The sequence below is a fragment of the Palaemon carinicauda genome, chromosome 9 (assembly GCF_036898095.1).
Source record: "Palaemon carinicauda isolate YSFRI2023 chromosome 9, ASM3689809v2, whole genome shotgun sequence".
Taxonomy (NCBI): domain Eukaryota; kingdom Metazoa; phylum Arthropoda; class Malacostraca; order Decapoda; family Palaemonidae; genus Palaemon; species Palaemon carinicauda.
Genome location: NC_090733.1, coordinates 146,173,159 through 146,185,646, shown reverse-complemented (window position 1 = coordinate 146,185,646; position 12,488 = coordinate 146,173,159).

Here is a 12,488-nt window from a genome sequence, read left to right as displayed (position 1 = left end):
CTGAGTGCTAGAAGGGGGGTTAGGAACAACCACTACAGGGGAAGGATTAGGTTCAGGGGCATGTGGAGAGGAAAAATCTACAGACCTAGATGAACTTCTCCTTACCCTATCTCTCTCTAGTCTACGTGCATATTTATTGTATTCGAGCCAATCGAATTCCGAAAGGCCCACGCATTCCTCACACCGATCTCCCAATTGACAGGTTTTACCCCGACAATTGGAACAAACAGTATGTGGGTCGAGAGAAGCCTTTGGAAGACGCCTATTACAGTCCCTAGCATTACACTTTCAAAATCTAGGTACTTGAGAGGGGTCAGCCATTTTGAATTAGTCAAAGAAAATTCCAAAAACAATCCAAGTCATCAACAAATAATCCGATTCAATAAAGAGTTCAAGAGTTTATGTTGAGGAAAAACACCTGCACTGCGAAAGCTCAAACCAAAATAAAGTACTTCACCAAATATGATGAGAAAACTCCAGGTTCTACAGCGAGTATGAATACGTCTTGTCGTCAACGTCGACAGAGAAGAATTGAAGGGTTTGTTTACATACAAGAGTGGTATCTGGCCGACAGTTGGCGCTGGTGGGCACACCCGCAACCTTCATAGCGATCGCTCGCGAGTTTTTTGAGTGTGTTTTCTGTCGAGCCGCAGAGTTGCAGCTATTATATATTCACCGGCTAAGTTAAATATTTAAAATTTTACTTTTCCTAACTTGAAAAGCCAAGTCCTTTAAATAGGAGTAAACAGTCAAGGTGAACCAACTAGGTAAACAAAAAACCATACAAGTGGGAGACTAGCACGAGTGCAGGGGAAAAGTGGGTTACTTGTTCTCCCGCATGAAGAGATTCATTATTTTTAACCTCAGAACCATAGGGTTTGTGAGGTTGGCAATAAACCTGTAAAGGACTCAGGTTTGTATAGTTAGGAAAAATACAAATGAATTTACTTGAAATTTGTTCCGACACAAAAACCTTGTCCTTTAAATGGGAGACAACTAGAAGGGGGGGGGGGGGGGAATTATACCCAAGCTGACCGTGAGAAACCACTAGGACTAGCCCATTCTCTCGGAATAGATTCTCAAGTCCTATAGGAAGGAAATGAGAACTAGATGTAGCTCTGCATAGGCTACCCCTTGCAAGGAGGTTATCCTTGGAATTGGATAGGGTCAGCCTTCTAGGCTAATCAAAATAACAGCTTTGTCCAGTTTAACCACCTCCACTCCTCTCAAAGAGTAGACCGTATTATCTGAACAATACCACAAAATCTGTTGAACTCGCCTAGTATTCATCTTCATGCCTGGATGAATTACCATGTGTCTTTAATAGGGGAAGAAAAAACATGTATTTGCCATTTATACACTTACACTCTGTCTGGGGGTTCAAAACCAAACTAAACAAAGAATTAAATTCCTTGTTGGGTGGCTACAACCAGCACCAAAGAGGTGTCCAGAAACATATGTGTAACCTCCTGCGGATAGTGTGCCATGAAGGTCGATTGTCTCTTCCACTCTACTCCTACTCTTGTACACTGCCAATCATTTTCCTCAGCCAAAAAGAGATGGTGTTCCAACAGATCATCTTTAACCCACCTTTGACCACAAACTGGTTCTTTAAAGCTGGTTTGCTGCTTTTCGTCCATTTCATTTAGTTCCTGATGGCCCTGACGGGGCAAAGCAGATCAAGAATGTCACATATTATCCTTGGGTAGGAGAAGGAAAAAGGCTTGAACTATATGTCCCTTGAGTTTTAGCTACAAATTCAGACAAATTTGAAAGTCATCTTTTTCCACCCCTCTGAGCATAGGACCTGGTGGAGATCCTGTGGATCTCACTAACTTTCTTGGCTGATGCCAGTCTCAGGGAAAAAAAACTGCCTTGAGGGTTAGGTCCCTCTCTGAAATGGTTAGAACAGTGACTTTTTGAGGAATGACGGAACTTAGTCGACGTCCCATTGCAGAAGGTGTCCCTATCTGGGTGGACAAGACTGTTCAAAATTCTTCTTGAGCATGGATTTCTCCCAGGAGACCATCTTCTAAAGCCCCTTGAGCTGGAAGACTTGGCCTAATGCCACACAGTAGCCTTTTACTGCTGGCACTGACAAGTGTGTCCAATAAGAGAAAGACCAGGAAATTAGATATTATACTCTGAGGCCGAGACAGAGATGTTCTTCCCGACACCACGCATATGACTGCCCATTTTTACCCAGTAAACCAATGTAGAGGATTTCCTAAAGTACCCCAACATCTCTCTCAGTTCACCTAAAAAGGATGAACTGGATAATCTCCACCTGTGTAGAGAAGAGTGAACACAGATTTTGGTATCTTTGCTGGCGCAGGTCTGGCCTCGGTGATAACTCTCGAGGCTCCTCTATTAGAAGGGATACTACATCCGAGTATGTCTCCATGTAGAGCCAACTTGGTGCCACTAAGGTTAGCTGACCCTTCTGATTATGTAAACCAGAGGAAGGCATAAGCATCCATCTTGTCCACGGAATGTTGGAAAGCGTCCTTGACGAACGCCGCCGAGTCTGGGATTGTTGAGCAATAGCTTATGGTTCAGGCTGGTTGTGAACAGGTCTATAGACCACTTTGACCCAACCACTTTACTGGTGTCTGGGAAGGTTCTCCTAAATTATTTAATTCCCTGTATCAATTACATGCTGAATGACGGATTCTATTTCCATGCCTTCGACACATACCTTCCTAATGGGAGGATCAGAAGGACGGGGCAGTGATGGTGTACATTCTCCACCACTTATCCATTATTCTGCACACTTCTTTGGCATACACAAGGGTAGCCTAGCTTGACACGCTAACCTTGCCCCAAGCGGTGCAACGAAAGGCTGGTATGAGTCGGCCTGGGGACTTGGCACCCGGGTAAGGCAAGAACCTGGTCCTCTTTCTCTTATGCTCTAGGTCTTTGGGGTGCACAGAAAACCCAGACACCAATCTGATTCACCTGAGAAATTCAGGTTGTAATTGCCTTCCTCTCTTCAAAGAGGCGAAGGCCTGGGCTCCTAACATACAGTATTTTCTTTTCCTCATCTTCACCAGCAAAATGGATGCCTTCTTCATCTTCTTCATAGGGGATCTAGTCCCAAGAACATCCATATCAACAAGCGGGCCTGGGCGATGAAGGGGAATGCCCGCCTCTTGAACTCCACGTTTGAGAGATTGGGTACCTCTCATAAAGTGGTTTCCTCCTCTACTCAAACAACCCCGATGAGGTCCAAAACATCACTGAAGTCTGGGAGCCTTTAAGGCTGAAAGAGGACCACACCACCTTTGAGTGCCTCCTAGAATGTCACAAACAAGGGATCAGCTGAGAACAAAGAAGGGCCCCACCACTGACAGAGACCTGAGGGCAACCTCACCTTGTGCTCTATGTGCTAGCACGTGGGGTTAGCATCCTAATATGAAACTCCTACCTGAACTGTAGCGAGAGAAACACACATGGAAACAGAACCTGAATACACTGGGAGGCTGCAGTCTTGGAAGGTGAGAGATTCCTCTTTGCCTTCTTCCACTTCATCATACATACATATACCAAGGCACTTCCCCCAATTTTGGGGGGTAGCCGACATCAACAAATGAAACAAAAACAAAAAAGGGTACCTCTAATCTCTACATTCCTCCCACTTCATACTGTACAGTATTTCTCCGACGGTCATGTTCTAGGCAGGTTGAGGATTGGGAACACTACAAGTTTAACGAGGGGGTCAACCTTGTGTCGACTCAAGAAATTGTTACACCTTAGATCGTCATGGCCAAGGCAATTATTCATTTCGTGTAGATGCTCTATCACGGTAAGAACAGGTAAACAGACAGCCGAAATGCACAGCACGCACACAAAGAAAGAACACAAAGGTCAGCTCAGGTCACAGGAGTGGATCATCTCGTTATAGCTACAGCTGGGACAAGACTGCGCAATCGACCCATGAGGGAGAACGGGGTAATCCCCTACACTCCTATTAGCCTCCCACACAGAATGCTTGTTGGTTACTCAACCAGGTCAGCATAGCTATGGCTGTTGTTTACTACTGAATTTAAAGGAAGAGGATTTACATTCATGTCGCAAGAAACGGTATAGCTTATTGTTACCAGAAAGAATGAAAAAGTGGAAATGTGCAATTTGGAAGTGGCCACGTAATTAATTGTTCTAGAAAAGTATGGTGATCGCATTTTAGTGTAACCAATGTATCAGAGGGTGTCACTAGAGTATATGAGCATAATAGATAAAAGGAAAATATTATCAAACTATGGGTAAATTAAAATGTCCCATAATTAGATGAAAAAGACTATGGCCTATGATACTCTATGCAGCAAAGACTGGAAGTTTTTATATATTTGACTTTGGAATTTTAATACCAATTTACAAAGTACATTGGAAAGAAATTATTATGTACAGGATTTTTTTTCTTAAGAAATGTGGTGTCCAGAAACTGGAAAAAAAAAACAGCCGAGGTGACTAAGATTTAGATGGATTGGGTATGTGATGAGAAGGAACGAAGAAATAGTTGGTCAGAAGTACTGTAAATATGGTTATAAGACAAAGCCCTGAAGAAAGAAATGGAAGGAAGAAGGGGGAATAGGTGGAAGAGACCTCGCACTGATGGGAGTTTAGAAAAACAGTGTACAAGAGAAAGGAAAGATCATTTCACGTCTGTCACTGTATATTGAAGATCTAACTATTGTATTTCATGATGATAATAATGAAATAGATTTCTTTTATCTACAATTTCTTTACAGCTGATTACTAACTTTCTTAGTTGACTAAAGTTTTAATTAAATATGGACACTAACCTGAAAAGTTGTCTAGGAGCAGTAAGGCACAGATAGACGTCTGAATTGAAAAGAAGATACCTGTTGTCATTGAGAAGTACAGGCCCTGCCCTGCTGTCTCTAGAAACAATTTCAACGTCTTGGAGTTCTAGTATTTCTTCTTTCACACCACTATCCCTACATTAAGGGGTCAATTGCCCGGCGCCCTCTCCTAGGGGCCCAAGTATGCAAGGCAGTTCCAATCCCAGGTGAGCTACCTCACTGAAAATGTCATTTTCATTGGATTAACAGTAACTGACTGCTAAAAGGGATAGCTTCTGCTATCAGAAGAATAGAGGGACTGACTGGCCTTTTCTGCTCACCTCTACTCTGAAGAGTAAAATTTGCTCCACTTTGCATGTTTGAGGTAAACAATTAGTAAGAACTTGATGGCTGAAACATAGGCCTTAGGACCTTGTTTTATAATCTCCTGGTATGATGCCTGTCATGGAACTTAGGAAAAAGCATGGCTGCATCGGGAGTCTCCTCTAAGGAGGGAAGCTCCAGGGATCATATACTAGTAGTTTAAGGCAAGTAAACCAGTCTTTCTGCAGCCATGCTGGTGCACTCGTCCTCTCCTGGTATACTTGGAGAGCGTGACCTTGTCTAGCACCTCCTTCAACAGGCCTAGCAGAAGGAAACTGTATTTGTGTAGCATAGATTCTAATTTTCAGGTTTCTCGATCTGTTTGCACTGTAAATTATAGATGCTTGTGGTTCAGTTTCATCACCAATTAGATAGGTGTGTATTCTGTAGTCATTGTAGAATCATTAAGACAACAACCCTCTGCTGGAGTCCTTTGAAAGATATTTTGGCATCCTAGTCTTAAAAGTTTCTACTTTTTATTCATGAGATCGGCTACCATGGTAAAGTGGTTTGCTAATCCTTAACGACTATGTCTTCCTCTGATGCAGCAAAAGTCTGTGATGGCTATGAAAAATGTTTTCAGCTCTAGGAAGTTGATGCTCGACTTTGTTAACCTCTGTGAACAGGAACCTGAGGGTTGCCTACTGTTCTTGCAAGTGACCTGGATTCTACTACCCATGCATATTCAATAACACTTCCTTTAAGGCTGTTAAAGGTAAAGCCTTGTTTAGAGAGCTGACAAACACTTTCAAAGCTGCAATTACAACAATGACCTCATGCTGAAGTTACTTCAGAAAAAGATTCTTCAAGAAAGAATCATGTCCTGGCAGGGACTGTCACAGCTTGCCTGAAAAGACTAAGTTGGCTTCAAACTCTTGGACGACTGAGAGCAGTCACCTGATCCTGTCTTCTGAAAAAAAAAACTATAGCAGTCAGATTCATGATAGCCATTGCCAGAAGCACGTTTCTCCAAGGAAGTAAGACCCTAACAAGAACTGTCAAGCCTTTCCCAGATGCATTGCTTTGTGAGGAAACACTTTTCCAGTTTATGAGCAGGTTCAGTTACTGACAGTCTGCAAACACAAACTAGGTTCTGCCTCAGCTCTGCTTCTGTCTGAGCCTGAACCAACCACTTGTCTCCCCAAAAGAAGGGTAACATCATCAGTGCACTTCATGCGCTTTATCACTTGAAAGATTGTAGAATCTCTTAGGCCGTACCTGTGCTCAATTTTTGTGCTTTTACTTCACCTCTGGCCATGCTTCTTTTCTCCCATCTTGCTGTCCAGTGTCTTGAATTCTACTCTATAATGCAACAGCATGATTTTCTCCAATTTGCACCCCTAACTTCAATTCATATATCTAATCAAACCAATCGTCTAAATAGGGGCAACCAAAGTTCTGGTAAGATCTGCAACTGCCAACAGTTCTCTAACACGGTATACTGAAGTAAAATACCTTTTCTTATCCGATGAAGTGTAAGTACTTCCTTGATGTGGGTTACAAGTACACATCTGATGAGTTTAAATATGCTAAGTAGCTCTATTCCCCAGTGAATTACCTTACTGGATATGTCATTTTCATTCTAAAAGGGTTATGCTGTAAGAACTTTGCCAAATTTAAGGTGCTAACTCCCAGTCACCTAGAAGGGCCAATAAACAACTGTTACAACCAATGATACATCAGTCACTTCCTCAATTCTTGCTTTACATTAATTTTTTTCCATCTTTGTATTATGATAGGAAAGGACTACTCCCCAGAAAGGGGAGTTGGTGTCCAGCTTTGGCTATAATCATAGATCTACCAAGTTATTTGTAGTAGTTGGAGGCAAGGCTTCATTGGCATAAAATTTATTCATTGGCAGAAGACTGCTTCTTTTCCCTGATCCTTGACCAAAGATAGGCTTCCTACCGAGTTAAAACCTATTGCCGTATGACCCTGAAGGTTATAACAGTGATGGCAGTGACATTTTTCTTTCCAAGATTGTATAACCTCACTACCAAAAGCAATTACCCAGCATCCAAACAAAGACTGGGGATGTAATTTTCTTTCATTTAATATACTGTTGATAAACATTACTTCTTGCTGGTTTTGATGGAGGGTGCAGTTGGGCAGTAAGCCTTTCCACTCATAGAATTCAAATATTTTGTATAGTCAACAAAAATGAAATTTAAATGTCCAACATTATCCTCCCTGCTCGTCCAATCTTGACGAAAACGATAGTTGGAGCCCCGAGGGCAGTTATCCATTTGAGAATTAGCATTTATGTTCTTCCACTAGGGCGGGCATGAGTCAATTCTAGGTAGCTAGAAATGACCAAGGATATGGTGCACCAATTCTATGAAAACTTGTGTTCTTGGAAACTACTGTAGTCAAGATTCTTGATCTTCATGACAGGTATAACAATATCTTCTGAAAATCTAGATAAGCTCTTAACATAATGCCCTTCAGAATACTGTATTAAAAAGGAACGGATGGCTGATAAAAAGAAAATATTAAAAACTTTTCTAACAATCTAAGGTATTAATACTATCAAACTTGATTAAATAAGTTATTTTACATTGAATTGCGTATAATAAATTTCAATTTTAAAATCTGTAAAGGAGAAAATTATCAGATAAGAATGTATTCTTAGAGATCTAAAACCTCAGTTACAGCATTATTCACAGCCTTGAAATATTCCTAGTGCTATACAAAGAAAGCTAAAAATTATCAAAATCAAACTCATATGACAAATACTTTAGAACAAATCAAATAGTTACTCTACATGAAAAAAATGCTAAGTTTGAACATACACTAGACTTGAATTATTGAAAAATATGCATTGTAACACTGAAATGCACAAAATGTGAACTAGAATATCATGCAAAGTCTATGACTTAATTCCTAAAAAGAACAAAAATTTCTAACACGAAGTTCCAGCAAATAAAACAAACGAAGCTAAACTAGACTTTGTAGACAGAGGGTTCCTTGGCAGAATAAAATGCTTCACTAAACAAATAACTCCAATTCTAAGCACAATTGAAAAATATCTAACAAAAAAAGTGATGAATACAGTACATTGAAATTGGAACTAAATAAGATACTCTATATGATTTATTCAAATATGAAACAAAATTAAACCATTACTTCTAGTAGTATTAAATAAAAAACAAACAAACACTGTAAATGGATAAAATACCAACCTCTAAAGAAATAATCCACAAGCCATAGAAGGGGAAATGAAAGTACTACCATTTCCTATAATTGCTATCTCTACAATGTCTACAAACATAAGTGCACATGATAAATCTTATGGTTGGGCAACACATTATCGAGATGTAGTAAAATTGAAGATGTACTGAAAGGCAGCCCAATAAATAAAATAAGAAATTCGTAACTCTTAGAAATAAAGACAAGACAACTTGGAATAGTACAGTAGAAGCAGAACTTCATGGCATCAGTTATCCAATACACTGTCCTACGCCGTTAATTGGTTGCGAGATTCTCGATACAGGTCGGATTTTTGCCCTATAAAGCGACTTGTGTGTATCTTATGCATGTACTGAACCTCATGCCTACATGAAGCTTCCATGTGCACTAAATTGAGTGAGAGAGAGAGATATGTAACAATACAATGTTCTGGTTCAATGAATAGTAGTATTAATGTTAACACAGGTCACTTTAAAGATGGCATCCCTTCTGCTTACTGGAGAGTAAAGAAGGTGGATTTGGTAGTAACAAATTAGTTATTGGAGGAGGATGACGATGATGTGGTTGTTACTGATGATGTAGTTACTACTGTACATGGTTTAATTGCTGTAAACCCTGACATTGATGGCAGAGGATCTTCTATTGTCAATATCAGGTGATAACTGTAGCCTTTGTTTTTTCCAATTCTTGCAAGGAGCTGATCTATATTTATAAAGAGTTTCTCTTGTCAAAAATTATCCTATATGAATCGATCAAATCTTTAACATAATCAGATTGAAAACAATGTAGTATTTCTTTTAATCTTAAAGTTGCTTGGTTCAGGATTAGAAAAATTTCTTAAATTTTTTGTTCCTCCTACTCCAACAATTGTTTGTTAGTCATTGGATACTTGTGAGACTCAACCAAACGTTCAAATCTTACCCCAATTCAATCTCAAATTCCTTACTATGGGATACCAAATTCTTCTTTATGTCCTTAACAATCTCATCAAAACCTTTTAAACTGTATCATGAACAAATTGAGGGTGATGTTTCTTCTACAGACCATTAATTGTTGTTTGAGTCGCTTCATTCTAAGCACTGATAGATATCAAATTCTTCTGTATCTCCTTAATTACCTCATCAAAATCTTTTATATCATGAACAAATTGAGGGTGAGGTTTCTTCCACAGACCATCCATTGTTCGAGTCACTTCATCCAAGCACTGATAGATATCAAATTATTCTGTATGTCCTTAACCGTCTCATCAAAATCTTTAAAATCATGAACGAATTGAAGGCGCTGTTTCTTCCATGGACCATTCATTGTTGCTAGAGTCACTTTGGTCCAAGCACTGATATTTAATACTACACTGCCTGAGGAATGTTGTAGCCTTTCAAAAAATCCCAATATTCATCCTGGCCTCTACTGAACTAGCTTCAAGTGCCCAAAGTAAGGTATGTCATAGATAGTACTACTTGGAGAGAGTTATGATGCCTTGGCCCATGTGTTAAACAAGAGGTAGTGTTTAATGGCAAGAAAATAACTCGCATTTAGGTCCAAGTCATTCAGATGTGTGGGATGTCCAGGTGCATTATCTAGAATCAACATAACCTTGACAGGAAGTTTCTTTATCCTGCAATACTCCTTAAATGTTAGTATGAAATGGCCATTGAACCATTTGAAAATGGCCAAGGTGGCATCTGCTTTCGGATTAGCCATCCAAATGACAAGGGCTGGGATAGTAGATTGGCCTATCTTTAGTTACCTTGTATCTTGACATTATTTTTTCTTCCTTGGAAATAAATGAGCAATCCAACCTTCACTTCCAAACCAAGACCTTGATCGACATTGAAGACGAGTTTTTCATCGAAGATTTTCTTTTGATGTCTCGTGAAATTTCTCGGCAACAACATTGACAGCAGCGGCTTTTCCCTGAATTTTAACGTTGTGCAGACTAGACAGCTTCTTGAACCGATTAAACCACCCATGAAATTTGGTAAATGAAGAGTCCCTTTCATCAGGATATTCTTTAAACAAGTTCTCAAGCAAAGAAGACTTGGCCTTGTCTTGAATAACCATTTTCTTTCATAGGAATTTGTTTGTCTTCCTTTCTATCCAAAGAGATAAGCATTCTATTTAATCATAGATTATGACTCTCTTCACACTAATGGTACACATTTTAGATGACAGCTTTTTCATTATCATACTGAACACTGTGGACCTTGTCGTGGATAATGGTGGACAGCGTTGCACCTTCCATATCCAATTTACCGTGCATTGCTATACACACCTCTTGGATTCACTACCTATACTTCTCTTGGGAGCAATGGCTAAATTCTACAAAGATTTCCAAAATACAGAAGAATATTTCCAAAATACAGAAGGATAACTTCAACATGTACGTACAACACTACAGAACACTTGTACAGTAAATAGCTAAGGATCACAGGAGCTAGGCCCTCTTCCAGCCGAAACAAGCAGAAAGCAGTTTTAGACACATCATTGTGCATCTGTTTTGATATAATTTGTTTCAATAAAATATTTCAGCTTATTTCTATTTTTTCCTTGACACTTATAAATTAAGCATATCCTGTTAACAACCACTCACAAAATAATTGTTTGACTTGAAGTAACAAAGCCAACACCGCTTTAGTCACGAAAAAGTACACACTAGAACCTGTACTGACTACTTTACAAAAGATCAAAATAATGTCAGACGTAGCGTACGTTTTCATTCATATACGTATACTAATATTTTCTGTTTATTCTATGTAAGCTATACAGTACTTGTGTACTATCTTTCTGATGAGTGCATTTACTAATATTGTTAATTTTATCTAAAATATTTCTTAGCCCTTTTCATCATTACTGTACGACATAGACTGACGAAAGGTCATGTAAAATGGCGTAACATGGATTTTATTTTTGTAATTGTTATCTATGGATGAACAATATAAGGCACACTGATGTACGCTATGTCAAGACGTAAAAAAGAATAGGCCTATTACAGTTATTGCTTAATAGAAAAATATATATTTTAAAATTAATTCATTGAAAAATTCAAAGAAAAGATCCTAATACAGAAACAAAAAAGTAAACTAAGTAATATAGGTTAAATACAAAATACGATACCAAAGAAACACAAATGCAGCTTCCTGTATTGTATAAAATAACCTAATAATACTTTCATAATTCAAAAGTATCTGACTACTGTTCACTTACATAATACTATACATATATAATAAAGAGGAAAGTAAATAAGATCCAAGCTATAGAGTATTAAATCATGAATATAAAAATTTTACCTGCAGTATTAGCAATTAAATACAGATCTACATAAGTGTTTAATCTAAAATAAAATCACTCAAAACAATAACAAGAGTAATTGCTGTCCATTATGGTTATACAGGTGGATAACTTTTGCCACCCAAAAATCATTTTCAACAAACCGAACTGGAGTTGATAAAAATATTTGAAATGTGTAAAAAAAGAATTTTAATCAAAACTATTTCTACACTCACCTGATGTTCATATTGCTGCTTCTTCAGAAGCTCCGTTTAATCTATACAACTGTAAAATTTCAAAACGGTTAAAATACTCTCATTTCCTTGTTTCTACAAACAAATGCCCTTAACAAAGGAATGGAACCTTCTAGCACTATGTGGTAAGAAGCTCAAAGAAGCAGCATCAGATACTCTGTATTGTGTTACAGAATCTGTCATTAAAAGCTTTCCAGGTTGTTTATATTCTGCACATTAAGATGTCTTCCCTTAGTTTAGTTAGCAATCATGGTCTTGTATGTGCAAGAGAATTATTCCTGGGAGATCACGATTTGTGTGAATAGAGTACTGCGATTTAAACAATTATTGTGAGGAGTGCCTTTCACTCTCAATACCACTCATGGAAAAGTATATTTCAATGATTTCCAATCAAGTTAAAAGTTCTAGGCACAAAAGTAAACTTGCTGATAGCAAACGTCATTCTCTGTATATCTTCAATACTGTCGCTAAATCCAAATTCCTGTCCGGAGAGGCTGACATACTTTGTGTAAAAGGGGCACCGAGGTAATGTACCGTGTTGATATATTACGAGGATAAAATTCAGTGAATCAATTAAACTTTTACACATTTG